The sequence below is a fragment of the Hyla sarda genome, chromosome 1 (genome assembly GCF_029499605.1).
Source record: "Hyla sarda isolate aHylSar1 chromosome 1, aHylSar1.hap1, whole genome shotgun sequence".
NCBI classification, from domain to species: Eukaryota; Metazoa; Chordata; class Amphibia; order Anura; family Hylidae; genus Hyla; species Hyla sarda.
In genome coordinates, this window is record NC_079189.1 from 95,706,511 (window position 1) to 95,733,057 (window position 26,547).

General features: G+C 43.7%; 1 protein-coding gene across 5 annotated transcripts in view; it reads right to left on the reverse strand.

The window, feature by feature from the left end:
* Positions 1 to 26,547, reverse strand: part of CLOCK (clock circadian regulator) — a 130,837-nt gene that overhangs the window by 98,351 nt on the left and 5,939 nt on the right. Inside the window, exon 1 of one of the 5 annotated variants that reach the window (XM_056558253.1) lies at positions 9,602 to 9,789. The exons of the other annotated variants lie outside the window; for them this stretch is intronic. The gene's annotated coding sequence lies outside the window, so the exon portion shown is untranslated. Of the gene's footprint in view, positions 1 to 9,601; positions 9,790 to 26,547 lie in introns of those variants that run through there. 5 annotated transcript variants of the gene reach the window in all.

The following is a 26,547-nucleotide window of genomic DNA, read 5'->3' on the forward strand; positions in this document are numbered from 1 at the left end:
GCTGAGGCCGAGTATGCCGGGCCTGATGTCATGGGGGTATTTCCGCATGTCTGTGGTGGGTTCCGGGTGGTTGCTCTAGATCGACTCCTTCCCCTATATTTTTGTCCCCTACCTCTGCCTCTTCCTCTGCCCCTTTCTCCTCTACCTCTCTCACGATCTGAGTAATCAGTCTCCGAGGAGGAGGGCTCAGTTTCGGTATCCTTAGGAGGATATCCTTTGTCAAAGAGGGAATACGCCTTATTATCACGAAATTCACGAAATACGATGGTTTGTGTACCTCACGATACCTTTGAATGCAGGAACCTACAGTCAGCTGAGAGTCCTCCGGAAGTGGTCACAGTGGAACATAGAAGTACTCAAAGTGTTTGTCATTGGCCCATTTGAAAGGTCAATGGAGGGTTAGCCCGATCGGGGCGGCGTGCGGGAAGTTTTCTAATAAACTTCGATTAATATACGACTTGTCCGCACCTCATTCCTGCAGCACACCAAGCATTAATTCCCTCATACCTTCAGAGGAAGTCACATTAAAGTACACATCAGTTGATGCGGCAATTCAGCATATTTTACAGTTAGGGGCTGGTACTTGGCTTTCAAAAGCCGATATCTCAGACGCTTTTAAATTGTTGTCCATTCGTCCTGATCTTTGGCCTTGGCACGGCATCAAATTGCACGGGCGATATTATTTTGCGACTCGCTTGACCTTTGGATCTAAAAGCAGTCCGTGGTTATTCAACTCATTTGCAACAGCTCTCGAGTGGATCTTAACCAACCATTGGTCATGCGAGAATGTCCTACATTACTTGGATGACTTCCTTCTGTTGGAGGCCCCTTCCTGTGAGCCCGGGGATTTGGGGACTCTTATCTGTGTTCCGGAGTCTCAACGTTCCTATAGCTGACAGGAAGATGGAAGGGCCCTCATCATCCATCACTTTTTTGGGTATTGTCCTTGATACAGTAAGGCTAGAAGCCAGCCTACCCCAGGTCAAACTTGAACAGATTCGTTCGGTACTGACCAATTTTGCTCGCTTCATGGTGACCAACAGACAGCAGCTTTAGAGTCTGTTGGGAATGCTTAATTTTGCAATGAGGATCATCCCTCAAGGGCGAGCATTTGTTTCCAGACTTCTGGCTCTGTTGCCATCTGCCCCGGATCCTGACTCCCCGGTCGTGCTCGACCAATCGGCCCGGGCAGACTTGATCATGTGGTATGATTATTTGTCCAACTGGAATGGGGTTGCTATGTTTATCCCTAAAGCAAATCAATTTTCCCCAGTGGTAGTATCAGACACCGCAGCTTCAGGTGGCTATGTAGCTATCTTCAAGACTCACTGGTTATGGGGGAATTGGCCTCCAGAGATACTTCAGTGGCCTGAATTTTCCACCACTTCAGCCCTGTACGAGATTATCCCGATTGTAGTGGCAGCTCAAACCTGGGGTCATCTCTGGCAGGGTCAGACAGTCATTTTCTTTACTGACAACACTGCTACTAGGGATATCATCTGCAAAGGCAAATCAAAATTGCTCAGCATCATGGCCATTTTGAGGAGACTGACTCACACCGCGTTAATGTGTAGATTTCATATTGAGTGTGTACATATCGAGGATAAGAAGAATTTAGCAGCTGATGCCCTGTCACTTTTTAACTTCCAGGCCTTCCGTCAACTTATGCCAGAGGCGGACGAGTCGGCCACGGCACCTCCTCCCTTCAACACCTTGATGCTGGACTGAGTCTTCTGCATTAGGGAGCTATTAGATTAATTAACCAGTCACTTGCCAAGACTACGGCCAGGTCATATAAATCAGCCTGGCAGGCTTTTCTCAGATGATTCCAACAATTGCATCCTTCTCCTGCTCCTTTTAGTATCCAATATGTCCTAGCTTTCGTATATTTTTGCCACACTTCACTAAAATTAGCATTGATGGTCTTTACTCAAGAAAGGGGTACAGAGCGTTACATCAACCCTGAAGTTGCCGATTGGCTGCGGTAGTCACACCACACTGGAGTGCCAAGGAAAAACACCAGCTGCTGCACAACTGAGGCAGAATGGAGGATTAGCATGGGAACAGAGATGGAGGCAAGTAAAACAGTTTTAAGGAAAAAAAAACTAACACACGCAGGTTCAAGATCACTGGTATAGAGTGTCAGCGCCGGCAGCCGCAACAAACATGAGGATGAGGAGGGCAGCGCATGCGGGTGACATATCAGTATTTACCCCGAAGGGGACAGCGGTGGGCTGATAATTGGGGGCAGAACAGCGGGTGAATTGTGATTAGTTCCCCGATGTGGGGACAGCGCAGCGCTGGGCTCATTCATTCCCGAGTGGGAGGGGCCCAACCGGTATTGCGGTATGGGTTAAAATTCATATCGTTCAGCACAAAAATGTCGGTATTCGGTATGAACCGGTATACCGGCCAGCCCTATCATCTATCACTTCTCAGATTTTTATAAAGCTTACTGCAATGGGTCACATAATAAATCAATCAGTCATTTGACTATTGCAAGCTGAGAGTATAGAAATATTTCTGTGTAAGCCTAATACAGAAAAGAAGGATGGTAAACTGGAACTTTTTATAAGTGAAGAAGATACGGTTCCGAGCCTTCCCACCATCCTCCGTATGTTACTAGATGTGGCCTTCTCAGTGAAGGTTTATGACATATGCAAACTGCAGTCATAAATATCCAGCAAGGAGTAGTTGTACCTTCTAGAATTACATCTGTGTTCCCAAACATGTGATGCACTAGAACTGTATTCTTGTCTGCTGCAAGTGAAGCATGCGAGTTACTACACCACAGCCCGAGCTACAAGAGGAGAAAAAAAAAACTGCGCTGCCGCATACTCAATCACACAGAGATGTAATTGCAAAACCGCATATAATATTTACACCAACATAGACAAAGGTATGAAGCACAGGAATGAGAGCGCTTTGTGTGATGCTATTTTTGGATCATTGGAGTCACGAATAACATGCTGGAAAATAGGGCAGATATGTGTTGAGAGTTTTGATGCATAAATAGAATAAGCCCACCATAGGGCAACTTCAAGTTCTTCATTGTCCAGATATCCGAATCACAAGATGTTATGGTGCCCCCTGGTGTTCTTTTTGATTCCCTTTCAGAATATCTGCCTAAAGGGGGTAGTGCTAATGAGTACAGTGACAGTTCTCATTGGCTGGCCTGTACAATACCAGGAATCTCAAGAAGGTGGGATTTAAAGGGGTAACCCTGTGGAAAACTTTTTTCTTAAATTAAAATTAAAAAATCTTAATCCTTCCAGTACTTATTAGCTGCTGAATACTACAGAGGAAGTTCTTTTCTTTTAGGAACACAGAGCTCTCTGCTGACATCATGACCACAGTGCTCTCTGCTGACATCTGCCGCCCGGCTTTTTACATGACAGTGGGCTCAGCCCATCACCGGCCGAGGCGGAACATCGCAGCGGCCGGTGATAGGCTTATGGCTGTCCGACGTTCCCGTCCCCTGAAAGAGCGCAAGGCTGACATAGGAACGTGCGTTAAAGTTTATTTAGTTTACCTTTTGCAGCCTGGGCATAGGGATACAGCGTACAGTATAAATTTACAGCGGCCCGCAACAAACAGGAGGATGAGGCAGGCAGCGCTTGCGGGTGATGCGTGAGTATATACCCCGATGGGGACAGCGCAACGGGGGGGGGGGGGGGGTGGTTTAGGAAATACCGTTATATAACGTGGGACTGCCATAAAAGTTACAAAAATACCGTGATGCACATATTTGGTCATGCCGCCCGGCCCTAGTATACAGCAGCTAATAAGTACTGGAAAGATTAAGATTATTTTAATAGAAGTAATTTACAAATCTGTTTAACTTTCTGGCACCAGATGATTAAAAAAAATAAATAGATAAATAAAAAGTTTTCTACGGGAGTACCTCTTTAACTACTGAGCATTTTTCCCCACAGTAGGCGGACCTACAGAGATTAAATAAAATAAATAAATAAAAAACTCTAGGGGAAGCCATAACAAGTATTTCCCAGTAATATATAATCTAGAAAAAGGAGAATGTATAAAAATATGTCTCCAATTGAAAAATCTTCTACTTAATGAACAGGAAATGGCAGAAACATTGCTGGACGCACTCCAGATCACAGGTGGATCATTTTCTTAGGCATACACCCTGCTCATGTGGAAAGTAAGGCACGACTGTTCCTTCATCACAATACTTAAAGCTTCTGCCTGATTTTAGCAACAGCATTGAGTAATAAAATTGCTACATTGCAATTCTATTGCATGCAGTCTCAATTTACCTTTTCCAGGAATCTGAGTCAAACTAACATTACTTTGTGTGGAGTAGAATAACCTTACCACTGGAACTGGTCTAGAGTGGATAGATCCCCATCATTTGTAGGTCACAAGAGGCTTTTGCTTTCAAATAAAAAAAGCTGATGTGGAATATTAAAGGAAAAAAGCCCATTCAAAAGATATGACGCACTGATGTGGCCTGCACACCAATGGTCACTGGTGAGATTATTTCAACTCTCGGACAAACTTTTGGTAATGCTATGACATCCCAAATGTCCCTAGTGCTCAACAGTATCTGCATACACACACTGTATGTATGTATGTATGTATGTATATGTATGTATATATATATATATATATATATATATATATATATATATATATATATACATACACACACTTCAATGGTAGGTAAGCATAGTTTTTTTCCTTCAGTAAAAATTTGATATGACCCCAACATTTAATAATATATATATATTTTTATTACAATTAGATTATAAAACAAATGTACAGTGCCTGAAGAATGAAATGGTTTATAACGTGCAGCATCACATAGGATATACAAGCCAAAGGCATAGCATGAAAACTATTATGGGAATAAAAGCCACAGCCAGAAAGGCAAATGACGCAAAAATGCAGTATTACATGGGGGCCAGTTAGACTGGCTATGGGAGCGGACGAGGTCTATATGTTCTCATGCGGCATATGAACTGGATTGTCTTCTTGAGACAACCCCAAACTATGGTAATATTTTGTCTTTTATAAACCACAAAAAACACAGGAATGGTTGTCTGTTCAACACACTGGGTGTAATGTGTACACTTGGAGGCTCCCATACACTCCAGTGATCAAGCGCATTCAATACAAAACGTACACCGACACAGATGAATTTTTCCAATGCTTCAATGTATTATCTTCATTAGTTATTCAGTATAACGACTGATAAAAATTCCATAAATACATAGAAAAATATTCACCCAGGTGCCCGTTCGTCGCATCAATGAAACATTACGGATACGGCATGTATATGGAAGTCCATTGCTCCAGCCGGAGCTTCAAATGTCCTCTCTGCCGTCCGTGTAGCCTCTCTCCGTCGAGGGAAAGATAAGGCGCTCACAAGCCTGTGAGCTTGATCGGCAACATTTCAGGATTACATCCCTTTCTAAAGCCTACAGTGCGCCCTCCACCAGGTTAGATAGCCCGCACTTCTCGCTGGATCATGTCTACAATACACACACAGCATAAAATCTTCATGAAATAGCAAGTAGGAAGCCTTTAGGCTGAATTTGTGCAAGGGGGGGGGGGGTGAATTCCCACGCCAACATACAGGCGGGGTGTACATGGTTTTCAGGTATTCATTTTTGAACGGCGGTTGTCCAGCGTGCAGAGGCCCGGTCTCCGGCCTCCAGTCCTTAAATTATGTTCCCACCCACGCACCAGGTCCCCCGGGGGTCTGCCCGGTCCCCCCCGCCACACTCCACTGCACGGGGTCTCAGGGCTCGGGCAGAGGATCGGAGCACTCAGTCCCTGGTTCCCCCGTTCTGGACTCTCCTACACTCTCTTTGCGGTGGCTCCTGGACCCCCCCTTGCCCGGGAGTTTTTTCGCCGGGGTCCCCACTCCTCTCGCTCCCCGTGGCCCGAACGGCGAGAAAAGTTTCCTCCCCGCTCACCGGAGCGGTGCTGCTGGGCCACGTGGTGTGCGGGGGGGGGGGGGCGGCGGGGCCCACTGCCGTCTCGGTGCCCAGCCAGTCCCTCACCTGAGTTCTGCGCTGGGACTCCTCCTCCTCGCTCCCCATGGCTCCGGGTGGCTTGACCGGTGTCGCCCTCGGTTGCCCAGCCGCGTGGTGCGGGGGGGGCGGAGCCCACGACCGTCACGGTGCCCGGCCTGGTTCTTAAGCCAGGCTCTCCTCCTCCTCCTCGCTCCCCGTGGCTCCGGGCGGGATCGGCATCCTCCCCGTTTGCTGGGGGCGGCGCGACCGGGCCACGTGGTGTGCGAGGGGGCAGAACTAAAACTTGTAAACAAACCGGGTGGCCAGGTTTAACACACCAGCCTCCCAACAGACGGGGGACTGGCGGCAGCCCTATATCATCTAAGGGCTCGGCTCCCCGCGGCCACCGGGCCACGGGTATGCCAAGAGGGGAGTCTCCAGTACAATTCCCCTCCTCCAGTTCTCACACCCCAGGTTTCCCTGCAGGACTCAGGGTCACCACGGACCACGTTTAGTGGTGGCTGACCGTTCACATAGCGGCCATGCCACGCAGCCGCTCACAACGTTGTGCCTTACAGTCACTCATAACATTCATACCGCACAGTCGCTCTTAGAATTTCATCCCGTACAGTCACTCAGCAATCATACCTGGCAGTCACCCAGCACTTATACCGTGCAGTCACTCATAGCTTTCACACCGTGCAGTCACACACAGCATCTATACCGTACAGTCACTCATAACGTTTCATACTGTGCAGCCACTCTTAAGCTTCATACCGTAGTCACTCTTAGCATTTATACCTTCCCAGTTCACCCACAGCATTCATACCGTGCAGTCACTCGTAGCATTTACATCGTGCAGTCACTCACAGCATTCATACCACGATAAAAACAAGCAATCTCCAGGTAGCAGAGCGGGAACAATGGAAGCGCTGAGACCAGATAAGAAGTTAAAAGGATTTATTTCCCATAATGCAACGCGTTTCACGGTCACCTGCTTCCTCAGGCATGATGCCTGAGGAAGCGGGTGACCGTGAAACGCGTTGCATTATGGGAAATAAATCCTTTTAACTTCTTATCTGGTCTCAGCGCTTCCATTGATCCCGCTCTGCTACCTGGAGATTGCTTGTTTTTATCGTGATTCTATTTCAGCGGGACGAAGCTGCAGAGACCCTTTGATGATACACCCTGTTCCATTGTTGTACTTGGTTGGAGTACAACTTCATGTGGTAAGCGCAATTCACACTTAGCGTTACCAACTCACCTTTGGTGTTACACTACGGAGCGCATCCGTTTGTGCTTTTTTTATTTCAGCATTCATACCAGGCAGCCGCTCATAGCATCATACCGGGCAGTCGCTCATAGCATCATACAGTCTGCTCACTCATAGCGTCATACTGCGCAGTCACTCATAATTTATTTTGCAGTCGCTCGGCACTCATACCGTGCAGTCACCCATACCACTATACTGTGCAGTCACCCATACCATTTATACTGTGCAGTCTCCTAGCGTTTATACCATGCATCTACTCTCAGCACTCATACCATGCAGTCACTCATAGAATGTATTCCACACGTAGCTTCGCACGATGCATAAGCTCATGGCTTTCACACCAAACGCAACATGTATACGGTACATACACTCATAACATTTACTGCTCTTACGTTATGTCAGTACTATACCGCTCACCGCTTTATACTGCACATACGCTCAAGCATTTACACCGCGTATAAACATTCATAATATTCATCCTGCATAACAGGTGCTCTTAGTGGCACATGCAGGGCATACAGTTACAGTGTTGTGTACAGCACACACGTCATAGTGTTTCATGCAGTGGGTTCAGCATGTCGTTTACAGCACACACATGTTCTGGGTCACATGCAGCTAGTACAGTTACATCATTGTATAGACTACACGCTCACAGTGTCACATACAGTGGGTACAGCTGTGGTATCATGCACAGTACGTGCGCTCTTGGTGTCACTTACAGTGGGTACAGTTTGCTGTTGCATTCAATACACACGCTCAGTTGCACACAGTGGGTACAGTTACAGTATCACACACAGTAAACACACTCATACTGTTACAGGGAGTACAGTCACATTGTCGTATACAGCACACACGCACATAATGTTATATGCAGTGAGTACAGCTATAGTACTGTTACAGTTCATATGATAATAGTTTCCGTGCAGTGGGTACAGTTCCATTATTGCACACAGTACATACGCGCATCACGCGATATACTGTGAGTACAGTCATAGTGCTTAACGCTCATACCTTTAGCACCGCATGGTGCCAGTCATGGTCATACCGCACTCACGTGTGCCGCTGCATCCACACATGTGCGCATAAGGGTTGCACTGAACGTACGCTCACAACTGCCGTTGTATCTAGCTCCTCACTGTGTTACCGCACACTTGCTCATAGCTAGTACTGTTCACACGCATAACCTTACTCGGCATACCATACACACACTCGTAGCTTCTCACTGTACAGATATTCTCAGGTTGTACGGTACAATCACAAATAGTTACCCTGCACACATATCGGTATCGGCTATTGGTCCCTGTAGCTGACATACCACAATCACGTTACCATAGTAACTGCTCAGTCACCGATTAAGCATCCGTATCTTGTCATACGCTCACCAGTTACCTTCTAACTTGTCCTACAGCATGCACAAAATTGTTGTCGCTGACACGACATTCTGCACATTCATACCACGACACAAGTGGTGTACACCCACTCCACCTGCCACGTTCTGCAGGGAGACGCGCTACTTATTTGTTGTTACTGACATGTCTTCTGAATAACAACATCACAACACATAGGTGGTTATTTCCCCATCATACCTGCCACATCTGCCGGGGGCAGCACTACCTAGTTGCTGTTACTGACACTTCTTCAGAGCTACGACATCACGAAACACAGATGGTTGGCGTAACCCTCATATGCCATGCCCACAGGGGGTTACACCGAGTAACTGTGGTTATAGACTCCATCAGATCTTACACTTCAAAAAAAAAAAAAAATCATATATATATATATATATATATATATATATATATATATATGAGAAGGAAAATACGTACACTCTTATGTATGTACTTCACAACACGTACCCACTGATCCATGTTACTTTCACCACTTTTGTTTGCTTACCACAGTTACTCGCTTCACACACCGACCCTGCCACTGAAACGTCTTCAGAGCCTCGCGCATCCTCTCACCCACCAAGTTCCTCAGGTCTGACTCGCTTCAGTCGGGGTCCTGATGAAGTCTGTTGTTCCTGACTGCTTCAGTGCAATATGACTCGACACACATAGGCAACGGGTCAACCGTCTGGCTGACACATCTTCAGTGAGGGCCCCTGCGTATGCTGTTCTGACTCTTCTTCAGCGCAACAGCATACACTTAGTCTCATCTCACTACACCATGCATACATCATGTCAGGCACTCAGCTGCCATTTCACTCCCGCTTTTACCAACAAAAAAAAATATATATATATATATTTATTTATTATGAAAGAAAATATGTACACTCTTATGTAGGTACTTCACAACACGTACCCACTGATCCATGTTACTTTCACCACTCTTGTTTGCTTACCACAGTTACTCGCTTCACATACTGACGCTGCTACTGACACGTCTTCAGAGCCTCGCGCGTCCTCTCACCCGCCAAGTTCCTCAGGTCTGACTCCCTTCCGTCAGGGGTCCTGGTGAAGTCTGTTGTTCCTGACTCTGCTTCAGTGCAATATGACTCGATACATATAGGCAGTGGGTCAACCGTCTGGTTGACACGTCTTCAGTGGGGGCCCCTGCGTATGCTGTTCTGACTCTTCTTCAGCGCAACAGCATACACTTAGTCTCATCTCACTACACCATGCATACATCAAGTCAGGCACTCAGCTGCCATTCACTCCCGCATTACAGAAAAAAAAAAAAAAAATCCACCTGCAGGGAGATTCACGGCTTAGTCAATGTTTCCCTAACACAGGTCATAGAGTTACAATTTCACGCATTAATCTGTCTTGTCCACTCATGTCAGCGTCACGCTAACAGCTATCACTTCCAAAGACACGAGGGTTACTCAAAGACCTGTCACGCCTACAGGTACGAGGTTCAAGTCAGACTGCCTTTCCAGGCACAGCGGTTACACAAAGACCTGTCACATCCACAGGCACGAGGGTATGCGAGACCTGTCAGTCTACAGGTACGATAGTCACATAAAAGCCTTCCACATCCACAGGCACGAGGGCATGCAAGGACCGTCAAAATCTACAGGTACGATAGTCATGGAGAGGTCGGTCATGTCTGCGGACACAGTGGTTCTGTTGATGCCTGTCTGCAAGCACGATAGTCCTTAGGCTTAACTGTTACTGAGATCTGTCGAGTCTGCAGGCACGGTCAGGATGAGGAGGCCCGTCGTTCGCTGCAGGTTATTACTCCTGAGACCATATTCGTGACAATATGTTGGCAGGTTAGGATATGGCTCACGGTACAGCCCAGTCAACTCTTCATATCACTTAACTAACAATGAAGATTTTGCCACTTATCAGCAGGGACAGGAGGACATGTTATGCCCGACAAGCTCTATCGGTTTCCTCTTTCTGCAATTACCACAGTGAGCATGTCAATGTCAACGAATCAGTTAGCAAGTAGTCAGGTCCCGTTCCAGTGCCGGGCCGGACGCAGTAGGCGTCACCAACATATCTTCTCAGTGTCAGGCACTGCCTCACGTGGTCGCCAGCCGGCAGGCACAACTCTCGGTTTCCTTGAGTCTAGCAAGAACAGTTTAGGGGAAGATAGACATGACTAGTTGTTGTGTTGGTTATTATGGTCAGGAATGTCGTTATTAATTCTACTTCTTGATTCTTTGCCCTCTATAGGCGTGCCCTCATACGCGGTTATGGGCACAACTCAACCGCTTCTTCAGTCATTCTTATTTATATAGGTACATAGGTTTGTATGTAAGGTGCAATCTCAAGTACGGAACAACTCGAACCGCTTGGTAAGTCAATACATGGTTTGCATAGTTGTGTATTCAGTGCTTGCTACCACAAGCTCGAATGTAAGCCCTGAGCACAAGTAGGAAGCCTTTAGGCTGAATTTGTGCGAGGGGGCGTGATTTCACCCCCCCCCCCCACACACACCTACAGGCGGGGTCATGCAGGAGGCACCACTATAAAACACCCCCGGAACATACAGGCGGAACGTACGTGGTTTTCAGGTACCCTCCCTTATTCTTATCAATGCACCATAGGGTATGCCCTCTATAGGCGTGCCTTCATACGCGGTTATGGGCACAACTCAACCGCTTCGTCAGTCATTCTTATTTATATAGGTACATAGGTTTGTATGTAAGGTGCAATCTCAAGTACGGAACAACTCAAACAGCTTGGTAAGTCAATACATGGTTTGCATAGTTGTGTATTAAGCGCTTGCTACCACAAGCTCGAATGTAAGCCCTGAGCACAAATTATAGGAATACATTAAAGTTGCAGCATTCATTCATACCATTTGGAGTGGAATTTCGTTATCCAATTTTTAATTTTTTTTATTCATTATTCGGACTCGATACCTCTTCCAATACCATCCACTTTAGTTCACATACCTGGTGTCCTCTCTCCCAGAAATGTCTGGCAATGCTAGTCTCCCCATACTTCTCACTGATCCCTTCCCTATCTTTTTCAAAAAATTACAAATAGCACTCTCATGTTAATTGATCCTAATTTTAACAGTTCTCATTGTTTGGCGACATAAATCATGCCACAAGGGCATTTTAGCAAATAAACTACCTGTTTGGTGTTACATGTAAACAGTCCCAACACGGGAAACGTGTGACCCGTCATTGGGTGGGTTACTTTCTCTCCTCTCAATATTCCACTGCAGTTCTGATATGAGAAGTATGAGGAGACTAGCGTTGATAGACATTTCTGAGAGAGAGGACACCAGGTATGTGAACTAAAGTAGATGGCATTGGAAGAGGTATCATAATGAATACACAAAAAGAAATAGTTACAATGTGAAATATATTGGATAACAAAGTTAAACACTCTCACGCCAAATGGTATCAATGAATGCTGCAACTTCGATGTATTACTATAATTTGCTATTTTATGAAGATTTTATGCTGTGTGTTTTTAATTGTAATTTCCCCCAAGAGAGGCTACACGGACGGCAGAGAGGACATTTGAAGCTCCGGCTGGAGCAATGGACATGTACATGCCGTATCCGTAATGTTTCATTGATGCGACGAACGGGCACCTGGGTGAATATTTTTCTATGTATTTATGGAATTTTTATCAGTCGTTATACTGAATAACTAATGAAGATAATACATTGAAGCATTGGAAAAATTCATCTGTGTCGGTGTACGTTTTGTATTGAATATTTTGTCTATGACTGATACTTATGACACTGCAACATTACAGCAACCAGTGCCACAAAAACACATAAGCTACATTCATATAATTGAGGAATTCTAAAAAGCATAAAGTCCCTAATAAATAACCCTGTTACAGAAATACAACCACAAAGAAACCCCCTAGGTGGGTCAGGGATCCCACTAATATATATCACACAAACCCGGGGCCTAAGCCCAGGGCACCAATCCCTTTAAAGTGAACCCCTAATTAAAGTAAAATGTAACTTTTATTCTTTTATCATATAAAATAATGACAAGTGATTAAAACCACAATTTCACAGTTCCAGATAACTAGTGAATTCTGGGATCAACCCAGTGATCTCGTCTTATGGGTCTGCAGTACCCAAGCAAATGGAATCTGGGAAATTGATTAAAATCTGAAATTTGCCTCCTCTACTAGTGACGGCGCAGATGCGTCGAAACTAGTAGAGGAGGCAAATTTCAGATTTTAATCAATTTCACAGATTCCATTTGTTTGGGTACTGCAGACCCATAAGACAAGAGATCACTGGGTTGATCCCAGAATTCACTAGTTATCTGGAACTGTGAAATTGTGGTTTTAATCACTTGTCATTATTTTATATGATAAAAGAATAAAAGTTACATTTTACTTTAATTAGGGGTTCACTTTAAAGGGATTGGTGCCCTGGGCTTAGGCCCCGGGTTTGTTTGATATATGTTACAGAAATAACCACTGTTTGTCACAATTGGATCATTCTGATAGGGCAATTTCCACGAGCGGATCCCCAGCATATTTTACAAGTGCCTGCTCAGAGTGGCAATACGAGCAGACACACTGAAGCGATGTACAAGTTTCCGCGCATGCACGGTGTACGCGCACGCATTGCGGCCGCTCCCCCTGCTCTATGAGCTAGGCCGAGAGCTGCCGCGATGTGCGAGTATACTGCGCATGAGCGCTGACACTCGCACATCGCAGTGTGTCTGCTCGAAGCGGCGTATTGCCTGTCCGAGCAGGCACTTATAAAGGCACCATACAGCGGTCCTTCAGCAGCAGATCTGCAACGTAAAATACACTGTGGGTCCGCTCATGTGAACATACCCTTGAAGGGAACCAGTTATGGGATTTTACCATATATAACACATGGCAATGCGTTATATATGGTAAAATCTTCTTCCTCTCCATCCCTGGGAGACACTTCTTTCTAACTGCCCTGTGGGCAGAAATGTCTCCCAGGGATGGTGAGGAAGAAGATTTTACTATACATAATGCATTGCTATGTCTTCCATATCATAAAATCTCATAACAGGTTTCCTTTAAGCAATGCCCTAATATGTTTCCACTAGTTCAACAAAGGTGAGCTGCCATGTTACTCAGCACAGCTTTTTATTCTACCTATATTCCTCTTCTAACTACTCAGCAGGGCTTACAGTTCCCTAAGGCAAAGGAGGGTTTGCTGGATAAGTGCCACGACAAGCATATATTCAGAAGAAATAAAAAGAAGCCAACAGCAGTCTGTTGTGTGCACTTTCCTCCCCATAATCTGACTGCCTTTCTTCTTCTACCCGAATCAATAAACTACAATCATTGAGCTTGGACTCCCATACTGTTGAACAGATTAGGCAGTAATTGAGGGTTGTAGTTAAAGGGGTACTCCGGTGAAAAACTTATTTTTTTTTTTTAAATCAACTGGTGCCAGAAAGTTAAACAGATTTGTAAATTACTTCTATTAAAAAAATCTTAATCCTTCCTGTACTTATTAGCTGCTGAATACTACAGTGGAAATTCTTTTCCGTTTGAAACACAGAGCTGTCTGCTAACATCATGAGCACAGTGCTCGCTGCTGACATCCATTTTAGGAACTGTCCAGAGTAAAAGGAAATCCCCATAACAAACATATGCTGTTCTGGACAGTTCCTAAAATGGACAGAGATGTCAGCAGAGAGCACTGTGCTCGTGATGTCAGGAGACAGCTCTGTGTTTCAAAAAGAAAAGAATTTCCGCTGTAGTATTCAGCAGCTAATAAGTACAGGAAGGATTAAGATTTTTAATAGAAGTAATTTATAAATCTGTTTAACTTTCTGGCACCAGTTTTCCACCAGAGTACCCCTTTAATAGGGATATTCCAGGAACTTTTTTTATTTGACTATGTTACAGGGGCTGTAAAGTTAGTGTAGTTCATAATATAGTGTCTGTACCTGTGTGTGATGGTTTTCTCACAATTCTTATGTGATTTTCACCCCAATATTTATTTTTATCAGCATACAAAATGACTGTTGTCTCAGATTTTTCCCAGGTTGCAATGCGGCCGAGACCTGACTCACTAGTCAGCTGATTACAGGGAGCCTGTCTACTTCAATGGGTAGAGCGATCGCTTGGTAGGAGAGAGAGAGATCAATCTGCAACTGATGCAACAGCTGTGGGCACCCTCATTGAAAACCACAGGTCTTTTGAATGGATGCAGCTCATTTATGTTTAAATGGGTGGGGTGGCTGATGTGTGGGAGGGAGGAAATTAAATTATGGGATTTGTAGGCAAAGAAGAAAACTCAAACAGGATATACCAGTTCACAAAAAGCTAGCCACAGTGTTATGGTAATCTAACAGCATAGCCATTTAGCCCCAAGACAAGCGCAGATCCTTCCTAAGCATGTCCATTACTGTCTGCTGGGTACGTACTAAAATCACCTTAGGGTGGATAACCCCTTCGGTGCTTAGACATCTTATCCCATATCCAAAGGACAGGGGATAAGATGCCTGATAGCGGGAGTCCCGTGATCTTGCACGCGGCACCCCATTTGTAATCAGTCCCCGGAGCGTGTTCGCTCCGGGTCTGATTACTGGCGACCACAGGGCCGACGGCGTGTGACGTCACGCCTCCGCCACGGTGTGACGTCACGCTCCGCCCCTCAATGCAAGGCGTGATAGCTGTCACGCCTCCCATAGACTTGCATTGAGGGGCGGAGCGTGAGGTCACACGGGGGCGGAGGCGTGATGTCACACGCCGCCAGCCCTATGGTCGCCAGTAATCAGACCCAGAGCTAACACGCTCCGGGGACTGATTAGAAACGGGGTGCCGCGTGCAAGATCACGGGGTCCCCAGTGGCGGGACTCCCGCGATCAGGCATCTTATGCACTATCGTGGATAGGGGATAAGATGTCTAAGCACCGGAGAACCCCTTTAATGGAGAATATTCAGAGCAAGGTCTTGTAACAGTGGGGTACCTCAGGGATCTGTACTGGGACCCATTTTGTTTAATATCTTTATCAGTGATATTGCAGAAGGTCTCGATGGTAAGGTATTTGTCTTTTTTGCTGATGACACAAAAATTTTAAACAGGGTTGATGTTCCTGGAGGGATACGCCAAATGGAAAAGGATTTAGGTAAACTTGAAAAATGGTGAAAACTCTGGCAACTAACATTTAAAGAAGATGTCCAGCGGTAAGAAATGTATCTCCTATGCGCAGGATAGGGGTAAATGTCTGATCGCAAGGGATCTGATTGCTGGGACCCAATGATCTCCCTACGGTACCTCGGCTTGGCCCCAGCTCTGCTCTAGAAAGTGATGCTTTGCGCACAGCCCATCAGCTGGCGGAAACATGCCCCCTCCATTCATCTCTATGGGAGAGGTGGAGACACAGCGTTCACATGTCTCCACCTCTCCCATAGAGATGAATGGAAGGGGCATGTTTCTACCAGATGATGTGCTGGGTACGAAACCCACTCTACCACAAGAGGACACAGTTTTATATTAGAGAAACAAAGGTTTATGCAGTAATATCAAGAAATATTACTTTACTTAGAATGTAGTGTATTTATGGAATAGACTTCCTGTAGAGGTGGTAGCCGCCAATACAGTAAAGAAGTTTAACCCCTTAAGGACACATGACGTACTGGAACGTCATGTGTCCACTCCCGATCTATAACGCGGGGCCACGGCGTGGCCCCGCGTCATAGCGGGTCGGGCCCGGCCTCTAACAACGGCCGGGACCCGTGGCTAATAGCGCGCGGCATTGATCGCTGTGCCGCGCGCTATTAACCCTTTAGACGCAGCGTTCAAAGTTGAACGCCGCGTCTAAAGTGAAACCGAAAGCATGCCGGCTAGCTCAGTGGGCTGTTCGGGATAGCCGCGGTGAAATCGCGGCATCCCGAACAGCTGACAGGACAGCGGGAGGGCCCCTACCTGCCTCCTCGCTGTCCGATCGCCGAATGACTGCTCAGTGCCTGAGATCCAGGCATGAGCAGTCATGCGGCAGAATCATCGATCACTGGTTTCTTATGAGAAACCAGTGATCAATGTAAAAGATCAGTGTGTGCAGTGTTATAGGTCCCTATGGGACCTATAACACTGCAAAAAAAAAGTGCAAAAAAAAAGTGAACAAACATCATTTAACCCCTTCCCTATTAAAAGTTTGAATCACCCCCCTTTTCCCATAAAAGAAAAAACAGTGTAAATAAAAATAAAAATAAACATAAATGGTATCGCCGCGTGCGGAAATGTCCGAATTATAAAAATATATCGTTAATTAAACCGCACGGTCAATGGCGTGCGCGCAAAAAAATTCCAAAGTCCAAAATAGTGCATTTTTGGTCACTTTTTATATCATGAAAAAAATGAATAAAAAGCGATCAATAAGTCCTATCAATGTAAAAATGGTACCGTTAAAAACTTCAGATCACGGCGCAAAAAATGAGCCCTCATACCGCCCCATACACGGAAAAATAAAAAAGTTATAGGGGTCAGAAGATGACAATTTTAAACGTATAAATTTTTCTGCATGAAGTTATGATTTTTTCCAGAAGTGCGACAAATTCAAACCTGTATAAGTAGGGTATCATTTTAATCGTATGGACCTACAGAATAAAGATAAGGGGTCATTTTTACCGAAAAATGTACTACGTAGAAACGGAAGCCCCCAAAAGTTACAAAATGGCGTTTTTTTTTTCAATTTTGTCTCACAATGATTTTTTTTCCCGTTTCACCGTAGATTTTTGGGCACAATGACTGACGTCATTACAAAGTAGAATTGGTGGTGCAAAAAATAAGCCATCATATGGATTTTTAGGTGCAAAATTGAAAGAGTTATGATTTTTTAAAGGCAAGGAGCAAAAAACGAAAATGCAAAAACGGAAAAAACCCCGGTCCTTAAGGGGTTAAAGGGGTACTCCGGTGGAAAACAATATATATATATTTTTTTTTTAATCAACTGGTGCCAGAAAGTTACACATATTTGTAAATTACTTCTATTTAAAATTCTTAATCCTTCCAGAACGTATCAGCTGCTATTTGCTCCAGAGGAAGTTGTTTTATTTTTTAATTTCAGTCTGACCACAGTGCTCTCTGCTGACAACACCTTTGTCTGTCAGGAACTGTCCAGAGCAGGAGCAAATCCCCATAGCAAACCTCTCCTGCTCTGGACAGTTCCTGACATGGACAGATGTGTCAGCAGAGAGTACTGTGGTCAGACAGAAAGGAGATTCAAAAAGAAAAGAACTTCCTGTGTAGTATACAGCAGCTGATAATACTGGAAGGATGAAGATTTTTAAATAGAAGTAAATTACAAATGTGTGTAACTTTCTGGCACCAGTTGATTTAAAAAGATTGAATTAATATTTTAAACATTGTTCCTCCTTTGAACAGATACAGACCCTATAAAAAAAAAAGAACTAATCTCAGGACCAGTTCAGAGCCCCAGTACCCTAATGTTATTATTTTGTCTGTGCCACCCAGCGTCCCTCCTCCACATCTATGTGCACTGGTTGCTCGAGGATGATTAAATGAATAGTTTAAACACTGTTCCTTCTTTGCAGTTCACGCCTCCACCATAACAGGTTATTCTTCTTCCATAGCTGATAGTAAAATATGAAATGTATTATCTGCCAACATGTTATTCATGAGTTCATGTCTATAATACTACTGTATAGTTAGCACTAGGGCTGGGCGGTATACCGGTTCATACCAAATACCGAAATTTTTGGGCTGCACGATATGAATTTTTCCCATACCGCAATACTGGTTTGGCCCCTCCCCCTTGGGAATGAATTATCAGCCCAGCTGTCCCCACATCGGGGAACTAATCATACGTGATCCGCCAGTGCTGTTCTACTCCCCCCACCAAATCATGTGACCCGCCAGCGCTGTTCTGCTCCCCCCCCCCCCCCCCCCCATTTAATTATCAGCCCAGCGGGGTACTACTCACATGTCACCCGCAAGCACTGCCCTCCTCCTCTTTGTTGGGGGCCGCCGGTGCTGGAACTCACTGTACGTCAGTGGTCTCCAACCTGCGGACCCCCAGGTGTTGCAAAAACTACAACTCCCAGCATGCCCGGACAGCCAATGGCTGTCCGGGCATGCTGGGAGTTGTAGTTTTGCAACAGCTGGAGATCTGCAGGTTGGAGACTACTGGCGTACACTGTATCCCTATGCCCAGGCTGAAAAAGATAAAAAAAAACTTTAACTTCCCTACGTCGGCCATAAGCTGGGGACTGGAACGACGGAGAGCCGTCAGCCTATCACTGGCCGGAGCGATGTCCCGCCCCGGCCAGTGATAGGCTGAGCCCACTGTCATGTAAGAAGCCGGCTTTGGTTCAGTTTTGCAACAACTGGGGATCTGCAGGTTGGAGACCACTGGCGTACAGTGAGTTACAGCGCCAGCGGCCCCCAACAAAGGAGGAGGGCAATGCTTGCGGGTGACATATGTGAGTAGTACCCCGCTGGGCTGATAATTGGGGGGGGAGCAGAACAGCACTGGCGGGTAATGTGATTTGGGGTGGGGATGAAAGAAATACCGTTATATACCGTGGAACCGCCATAAGTTACAAAAATACCGTGATACACATATTTGGTCATATCGCCCAGCTCTAGTTAGCACACTGTTCCTGCTCGCTGAATCCTTATCTATGGCTATGTTCACACTACAGGAAAATTACACCAAGAGGAAACATTCAGAGGTTAGCTTCAGATTTTTGCCACATACATTTTTATTTGCAGTCATGCACACAGACTCCAGTCCCAATATACAGAAAAACATCTGCAAATATGCAAAGTTTGAGCTGCAACGCACGTTCTGTCGAAAACAATGGGCATTCAATACAAAGAATATTCAGTACATCATTTGGCAGATAATACACACAACCTAACACCTATACAACCACATTACAGTAGAGCATTCCCCAGGTTACAGATCAGTTCAATCCAGAGGTGTTTTTCTATCCACATTAAGGCTGGGTTCACACCACTTTTTTCAGGTTTTTGATGAAAAACAGATTCCTCAAAACCGTAATTAACTGTATCAAAACATGTGTACAAATGTTAACCCATATATAGTTAAAAACCACTTACGGTTTGAAAAATGATGTCCGGTTGCATCCGTTTTTTAAGAAAAAAAACTTGTTATTAACTTTTCAATCCATTATGAATAAAGTTTCACTTATTTGATTGAAATTCCAAGAAAAAAAAAATGAGCAAAGTAAAAACCGTATGGTGCAAACCAGATGAAACCGTACGCACATAAGGTTCTCTACGGTTCCCATTGACTCCCATGTTAAAAGAAAAACTTATAAAAGGTTTCAATACGGTTTTTCTTCCGGAAGAAAAACAATGGTAGGCTGCAGTTTTGGGTACGGGCAAAAAATAGACTATCATACAAGACGCAAAACGGATACAACAGGATACATCGTTTGGCATACGATTTTCAATGGAGAGTCAATACATACAGTTTTCAATACGGCCCCATACAGTTTTCAAAATTGAAAACGTATACAGGAACTGTATTGCAAAAATATGGTGTGAATGCAGCCTTACACATATTTACTGTCATATACAGTAAATAAGAAAACTAATACAGTATATAAAAACATGCAAGTAATCTGTAGTACAAAAGGGTAGTGTGCCCACCTTGGACCTTTTGTTTATTCTTGGTCAATAACTGTGCGATTTTTGGGGTTTCAGGGTTTTGTTTGTTGTATTATTATGGTGATTAGTTGTATATGATAGATTATAGGTCATAATAATGTTATCACATTTTTAATGGGGTATATATTTTAATAACATATCATTAAAAGTTATATTTTAGTGTTTTTTTCGTCTGTGTACTTTCTTGCAGTACCAGTTGTAATTTTAACAGATATTTTAAATTCCTTTTGCCACAAAATATAACCAGAAAAATAAAAATAAATTATCTGTGATCTGAAACAAAAAAGAAAAAACAAACTCTGCAGTAAAACTGGTGTGTTATCTTGATTTTGCAATAGTAGAGATATATACCGTATATAACATTTTTGTTAGGTCTTACTACCTTTAACCCCTTAAGGACTCAGGGTTTTTCCGTTTTTGCACTTTCGTTTTTTCCTCCTTACCTTTTAAAAATCATAACCCTTTCAATTTTCCACCTAAAAATCCATATTATGGCTTATTTTTTGCGTCGCCAATTCTACTTTGCAGTGACATTAGTCATTTTACCCAAAAATGCACAGCGAAACGGAAAAAAAAATCATTGTGCGACAAAATCGAAAAAAAAAACGCCATTTTGTAACTTTTGGGGGCTTTCGTTTCTACGCAGTGCATATTTCGGTAAAAATTACACCTTATAATTATTCTGTAGGTCCATACGGTTAAAATGATACCCTACTTATATAGGTTTGATTTTGTCGCACTTCTGGAAAAAATCATAACTACATGCAGGAAAATTTATACGTTTAAAAATGTCATCTTCTGACCCCTATAACTTTTTTATTTTTCCACGTATGGGGTGGTATGAGGACTCATTTTTTGCGCCGTGATCTGAAGTTTTTATCGGTATGATTTTTGTTTTGATCGGACTTTTTGATCACTTTTTATTCATTTTTTAATGATATAAAAAGTGACCAAAATACGCTTTTTTGGACTTTGGAATTTTTTTGCGCGTACGCCATTGACCGTACGGCTTAATTAATGATATATTTTTATAGTTCGGACATTTACGCACGCGGCGATACCACATATGTTTATTTTTTATTTTCTTTACACTGTTTTATTTTTTTTATGGGAAAAGGGGGGTGATTCAAACTTTTATTAGGGAAGGGGTTAAATGACCTTTATTAACACTTTTTTTTTTACATTTTTTTTGCAGTGTTATAGGTCCCATAGGGACCTATAACACTGCACACACTGATCTCTAATGCTGATCACTGGCGTGCATTAACACGCCTGTGATCAGCATTATCGGCGCTTGACTGCTCCTGCCTGGATCTCAGGCACGGAGCAGTCATTCGTCGATCGGACACCGGGGAGGCAGGTAAGAGCCCTCCCGGTGTCCGATCAGCTGTTCGGGACGCCGCGATTTCACCGCGGCGGTCCCGAACAGCCCGACTGAGCAGCCGGGTCACTTTCACTTTCACTTTAGAAGCGGCGGTCAGCTTTGACCGCCGCTTCTAAAGGGTTAATACCGGACATCGCCGCGATCGGCGATGTGTGGTATTAGCCGCGGGTCCCGGCCGTTGATTAGCGCCGGGACCGACGCGATATGATGCGGGATCGCGGCGCGATCCCGCTTCATATCGCGGGAGCCGGCGCAGGACGTAAATATACGTCCTGCGTCGTTAAGGGGTTAAAAATGTAACTGTGAAAATGCTTTGAATTGCCATAGTCTGACTCTGTACTGTCTACAGTGCAGTATGAAGGCTCATTTTATTTTGCACCATGATCTATAGGTTTTTATCTGTACCATTTTGGATTTCATGGGACTTTTTGATTGCTTTTTATTTCATTTCGTTTTCTAGATAGTTTATTTTTTTAATTACGGTATATGTTTTATGTGGTTTTTTTTTTTATAAAAATTTTTAAAATCCCCCTAGAGGACTTGTATAAGAAATCATTAGATTGCTTACAGTCATGGCCACAAACGTTGGAGTAATAAGGTGAAAAATTTGTACGAGATTGCGGCGTCTTCCATCAATTCAAAAAAACTTGCCAGAGTTGGATAAAATAAAAAAATAAGTAGTTTTATTGTAGGATGTTAGGCATCCTACAATAAAACTGCCTTTTTTTTTTATCCAACTCTGGCAAGTTATTTTGAATTGATAGAAGGCCCCGCAATCTCGTCCTATTTTTTCACCTTATTGCTCCCTCTCACCAACCGGACCTGCAAGTCAAGGTCAAGGACGCAGAGGCAGCCACATCTGGAATCACCGGCTCACAGCGAGTCTACACGCACACTGAGGCGTTGTGCTCTGAGCACAACATATTACGGTAAGGTGCAATTAACCAGCACTCGAAATATCTATATTCACAGAATCACACTAGGAGCGCGCCTTTCTTTTTTCTCGTTTTCCACAGATGGCCGCAAATGTAGGCACCCCTGAAAATTTTCAAGATAATGAAGTATTTCTCACAGAAAAGGATTGCAGTAACACATGTTTATTCCCTGTGTGTATTGGAACTAAACCAAAAAATGGAGGAAAAAAGCAAATTGGACATAATGTCACACCAAACTCCAAAAATGGTCTGGACAAAATTATTGGCACCCTTAACTTAATATTTGGTTACACACCCTTTGGGAAAAATAACTGAAATCAGTTGCTTCCTATAACCATCAATAAGCTTCTTACACCTCTCAGCCGAAATGTTGGACCACTCTTCCTTTGCAAACTGCTCCAGGTCTCTCTTATTGGAAGGGTACCTTTTCCCAACAGCAATTTTAAGATCTCTCCACAGGTGTTCAATGGGATTTAGATCTGGACTCATTGCTGCCACTTCAGAACTCTCCAGCACTGTGTTGCCATCCATTTCTGAGTGCTTTTTGATGTATGTTTGGGGTCATTGTCCTGCTGGAAGACCCAAGATCTCGGACGCAAACACAGCTTTCTAACACTGGGCTGTACAGTGGGACCCAAAATCCATTGGTAATCCTCAGATTTCATGATGCCTTACACACATTCAAGGCAGTAAAACAACCCCAAACATCATTGAACCTCCACCATATTTCACAGTAGGTACTGTGTTCTTTTCTTTGTATGCCTCATTCCGTTTTCGGTAAACAGTAGAAAGATGTGCTGTGCTTTACCAAAAAGCTCTATCTTGGTCTCATCTGTCCACAAGATATTTTTCCAGAAGGAATTTGGCTTACTCAAGTTCACTTTGGCAAAATGTAGTCTTGCTTTTTTAGGTCTCTGTGTCAGAAGTTGGGTCCTCCTCAGTCTCCTGCTATAGCGTTTCATTTCATTTAAATGTCGACGGATAGTTTGCGCTGACACTGATGCTCCCTGAGCCTGCAGAACAGCTTGAATATCTTTGGAACTTGTTTGGGGCTGCTTATCCACCAACCGGACTATCCTGTGTTGACACCTTTCATCAATTGTTCTATTCTGTCCATGCCCAGACAGATTAGCTAAAGTGCCATGGGTTGCAAACTTCTTGATAATGTTGCGCACTGTGGACAAAGACAAATCTAGATCTCTGGAGATGGACTTGTAACCTTGAGGTTGTTGATATTTTTCAACAATTTTGGTTCTCAAGTCCTCAGACAGTTCTCAATGCAAAGACTAAGTGAACTTCTCTCCTTTTTATCTGCTTTCAGGTGGTATTTTCATATTGTCCACACCTACTATTTGCCCCAGGTGAGTTTAATGGTGCATCTTATTTTTCCCCAATTTTGAAAAGGGTGCCAATAATTTTGACCTGGACATTTTTGGAGTTTGGTTTGGTGAGACATTATGTCCAATTTCCTTTTTTCCTCCCTTTAATAATTTAGTTCCAATACACACAAAGGGACTAAATATGTGTATAGAAAAACATGTGTTACTGCAATCCTTTTCTGTGAGAAATACTTTCAAACATTTACGGCCATGACTGTATACTGATCAATGCAATACAATAGCTAAATCTGTGCTTCTGAAGTACAAAACTGTACTAAAAGATCTGTCATGGTAGGTAAGGAGGCTTTCAAAGGACATCTGGCTGCTATGGCAACCGATCAATGATCGGTGTTAAAGTGGTGCTGGTCGGACCCCTGGCAAGTGTGGCACATGCTGTGATCAATATTGAATTCTACAAAGGATCGGGGGCGATCCACTGGAGAGGTAGCCAAAAGGCTTACCTCTCCTTTCATGGCTACCATGAATCTGAACAGATCACACAGATCAGTGAAGTTCAATAGAACTGAGAGATCTAATGATTCTTAAAATTATTAAATTCCCCTAAGGGGACTAATAAAGTGTAAAAAAAAGAAGAAAGAAAAAAAAAAAAAAAAAAAAGAAAGAAAAAAAAAAAAAAAAAAAAGGTTTAAGCCCTTAAAGGGCTACTCCGCTGCTCAGTAATTGGAACAAACTGTTACGAGCTCCTGGCGCCGGCTTCAGTGTTCGGAATGGCATAGCCCCCCGCCCCCTCAGGACATCACTCTCCGCCCCCTCAATGCAAGTCTATGGGAGGGGGCATGACGGTCCCATGGTGGCAGAACACACATGTGACCTCATTTTGGAAACTACACCCCTCACGTAATGTAATAAGGGGTACGATGAGCATTTATGCCCCACAAGTGGCTGACAGATTTTTGGAACAGTGGTCCGTGAAAGTGAAAAATTTAAGTTTTCATTTGCACAGCCCACTGTTCCAAAGATCTGTCAAATGCCAGTGGGGTGTAAATGCTCAATGCACCCCTTATTACATTCTGTGAGGGGTGTAGTTTTCAAAATGGGGTCACATGTGGGGGGGTCCACTGTTCTGGCACCAAGGGGGGCTTTCTAAACACACACGGCCCCCCAACTTTCATTCCAACTAAATTCTCTCTCCAAAAGCCCAATGTGACTCCTCTTCTGAGCATTGTAGTTCGCCAGCAGAGTACTTGACATCCACACATGGGGTATTTCCATACTCAGAAGAAATGGGGTTACAAATTTTGGGGGGCATTTTCTCCTATTACCCTTTGTAAAAATTTTACATTTGGGGAAAAGACAGGTTTTTTAGTAAAAAAAAAAAAACTTTTCTGTTCATTTACACATCCGACTTTAACGAAAAGTCGTCAAACACCTGTGGGGTGATAAGGCTCACTGTACCCCTTGTTACGTTCCTTGAGGGGTGTAGTCTCCAAAATAGTATGCGTTGTGTTTTTTTTTTTATTGTTGCTGTTCTGGCACCATTGGGGCTCCCTAAATGTGACATGCCCCCCAAAAACCCATTTCAGCTAAATTTACTCTCTAAAATCCCATTGTTGCTCCTTCCCTTCTGAGCCCCCTAGTGCACCAAGAGAGCACTTTACATCCACATATGAGGTATTTCCTTACTCGAGAAAAATGGGGTTACAAATTAAGGGGGGGGGGGGGAATTCTCTCCTTTTATCCCCTGAATTTTCTCCTTCACTTTGCTGCTATTCCTGGGGAACATCTAGGGTTAAACTTTCTGAATGTCATTTTGAATACTTTGGGGGGTGCAGTTTTTAAAATGGGGTATTTCAAACATGAAAGACCCTCATATCCACTTTAAACTGAACTGTTCCCTGAAAAATTCCGATTTTGAAAATGTTGTGAAAAATTAGAAAATTGCTGCTGAACTTTGAAGCCCTCTGATGTCTTCCAAAAGTAAAAACATGTCAACTTTATGATTCAAACATAAAGTAGACATATTGAGGGAGATTTATCAAAAGATTTAGACTGGTTTTTCCTGTCTAAATTTGTCGCACAGAAAGCCGCAGTATAAATATGTGCAACTTTTGCTTTAGAGGATTTTTAGAACATGATGCATTCTAGTCTATTTTAGACGGAAAAATGCATTGGTGCTGAATTTATCAAAAGCGACTTTTCAGCGACAAGTCGCATTGGCTGAAAGTACGCAGAAAAGTCAGGATATACTGGAGCAGGTTTAAATACAGTCTAAAGCATAGATCCCGAAGTCTGTGCGCAGAATTTATCAAGAGCCTTTTGATAAATTAGGCGCACAGTAGACCGGCCTAACCCTCTGTAGTTTGGTCTATATTGATGCGGGACAGACAGCTTTGATAAATCTCCCCCATTGTATTTGTGAATCAATATAAAATACTTTATTTGGAATATTCATTTTCCTTACAAGTAGAGAGTTTCAAAGTTAGAAAAATACCCCAAAAAAAAAAAAAAATTTACCGAGAAAGGATGTAAGAAACTTCGAAAATTTACCACTGTGTTAAAGTAGAATATGTCACAAATTTTTTTTTTTTATCAG